The sequence below is a fragment of the Diabrotica undecimpunctata genome, unplaced genomic scaffold (genome assembly GCF_040954645.1).
Source record: "Diabrotica undecimpunctata isolate CICGRU unplaced genomic scaffold, icDiaUnde3 ctg00000573.1, whole genome shotgun sequence".
NCBI classification, from domain to species: Eukaryota; Metazoa; Arthropoda; class Insecta; order Coleoptera; family Chrysomelidae; genus Diabrotica; species Diabrotica undecimpunctata.
Window position 1 is genome coordinate 437501 of NW_027311888.1, and position 2500 is coordinate 440000.

The following is a 2500-nucleotide window of genomic DNA, read 5'->3' on the forward strand; positions in this document are numbered from 1 at the left end:
AGAGTGTATGTGTGTGTGTGTGCGTGTGTGCGTGTGTGTGCGTGTGTGAGTATGTGTGTGTGTCCGTTCGGCTTGCAGAGATAAGAACACGGCCAAGGCAAGAAGGCCCTGCCTGTCGTAAGAGGCGACTAATAGGTAGGAGTCAAGAGGTGAAGAATGTATGTGTGTGTGCGTGTGTACGTGTTTGTGTGTGTGTGAGTGTATGTGTGTGTGTGTGCGTGCGTGTGTGCGTGTGTGAGTATGTGTGTGTGTGTCCGTTCGTCTTGCAGAAATAAGAACACGGCCGAGGCAAGAAGGCCCTGCCTGTCGTGAGAGGCGACTAATAGGTAGGATTAGAGAGGTGAAGAATGTATGTGTGTGTGCGTGTGTGCGTGTTTGTGTGTGTGTGAGTGTATGTGTGTCTGCGTGTATGCGTGCGTGTGTGCGTGTGTGTGTGTGAGTGTGTGTGTGTGTATGTGTGTGTGTGTATTTGTGTGTGTGAGTGTGTGTGTCCAGTCGGCTCGCAGAGATAAGAACACGGCCGTGGCAAGAAGTCCCTGCCTGTCGTAAGAGGCGTGTGCGTGTGTGTGCGTGTGTAAGTGTGTGTGTATGTGTGTGTGTCTGTTTGGCTTGCAGAAATAAGAATACGGCCGAGGCAAGAAGGCCCTGCCTCTTGTATGGGGCGACTAATAGGTAGGAGTCGAGAGGTGAAGAGTGTATGTGTGTGTGAGTGTGCGTGTGTGCGTGTGTGTGCGTGTGTGAGTGTGTGTGTGTATTTGTGTGTGTGAGTGTGTGTGTCCAGTCGGCTCGCAGAGATAAGAACACGGCCGTGGCAAGAAGGCCCTGCCTGTCGTAAGAGGCGTGTGCGTGTGTGTGCGTGTGTAAGAGTGTGTGTATGTGTGTGTGTCTGTTTGGATTGCAGAAATAAGAATACGGCCGAGGCAAGAAGGCCCTGCCTCTTTTATGGGGCGACTAATAGGTAGGAGTCGAGAGGTGAATAGTGTATGTGTGTGTGTGCGTGTGTGGGTGTGTGTGTGTTTGTGCGTGTGTAAGTGTGTGCGTATGTATGTGTGTGTCCATTCGGCTCGCAGAGATTAGAATACGGCCGAGGCAAGAAGGCCATGCCTGTCGTAAGAGGCGACTAATGGGTAGGAGTCGAGAGGTGAAAAGTGTTTTTGTGTGTGTGCGTGTGTGCGTGCGTGTGTGTGTGAGTGTGTGTGTGTCCGTTCGGCTTGCAGAAATAAGCTAACGGCCGAGGCAAGAAGGCCCTGCCTGTCGTAAGTAGCGACTAATTGGTAGGAGTCGAGAGGTGAAGAGTATATGTGTGTGTGTGCGTGTGTGCGTGTGTGTGTGCGTGTGTGAGTGTGTGTGTGTCCGGTCGGCTCGCAGAGATAAGAACGCGTCCGTGCCAAGAAGGCCCTGCCTGTCGTAAGCGGTGACTAATGGGTAGAAGTCGAGAGGTGAAGAGTGTATGTGTGTGTGTGCGTGTGTGCGTGTGTGTGCTTGTGTGAGTGTGTGTGTGTGTCCGGTCAGCTCGCAGAGATAAGAACACGGCCGTGGCAAGAAGGCCCTGCCTTTCGTAAGAGGCGACTAATGGGTAGGAGTCGAGAGGTGAAGAGTGTATGTGTGTGTGTGTGTGTGTGTGCGTATGTGCGTGTGTGTGCGTGTGTGAGTGTGTGTGTGTATTTGTGTGTGTGAGTGTGTGCGTGTCCAGTAGGATCGCAGAGATAAGAACACGGCCGTGGCAAGAAGGCCCTGCCTGTCGTAAGAGGCGACTAATAGGTAAGAGTCGAGTGGTGAAGAGTGTATATGTGTGTGTGTGCGTGTGTGCGTGTGTGTGCGTGTGTGAGTGTGTGTGTATGTTTGTGTGTCCGTTTGGCTTGCAGAGATAAGAATACGGCCAAGGCAAGAAGACCCTGCCTTTTGTAAGGGGCGACTAATAGGTAGGAGACGAGAGGTGAAGAGTGTATGTGTGTATGCGTGTGTGTGCGTGTGTGAGTATGTGTGTGTGTCCGTTTGGCTTGCAGAGATAAGAATACGGCCGAGGCAAGAACTGCCTCTTGTAAGGGGCGACTAATAGGTAGGAATCGAGAGGTGAAGAGTGTATGTGTGTGTGCGTGTGTGCGTGTGTGTGTGTGAGTGTATGTGTATGTGCCTGTGTGCGTGCGTGTGTGTGTGTCCGTGAGTGTGTGTGTGTATGTGTGTCCCTTCGGCTCGCAGAGAAAAGAAAACAGTGGTGGCAAGATTGCCATGCCTGTCGTAAGAGGTGACTAATGGGTAGGAGTCGAGAGATGAAGAGTGTATGTGTGTGTGCGTGTGTGTGTGTTTGTGCGTATGTGAGTGTGTGTGTATGGGTGTGTGTGTCCGTTCGGCTTGCAGACATAAGAATACGGCCGTGACAAGAAGGCCATGCTTGTTGTAATTAGCGGCTAATGGGTAGGAGTCGAGAGGTGAAGAGTGTTTGTGTGTGTGTGTGCGTGTGTGTTTGCGTGTGTGAGTGTGTGTGTGTATGTGTGTGTGT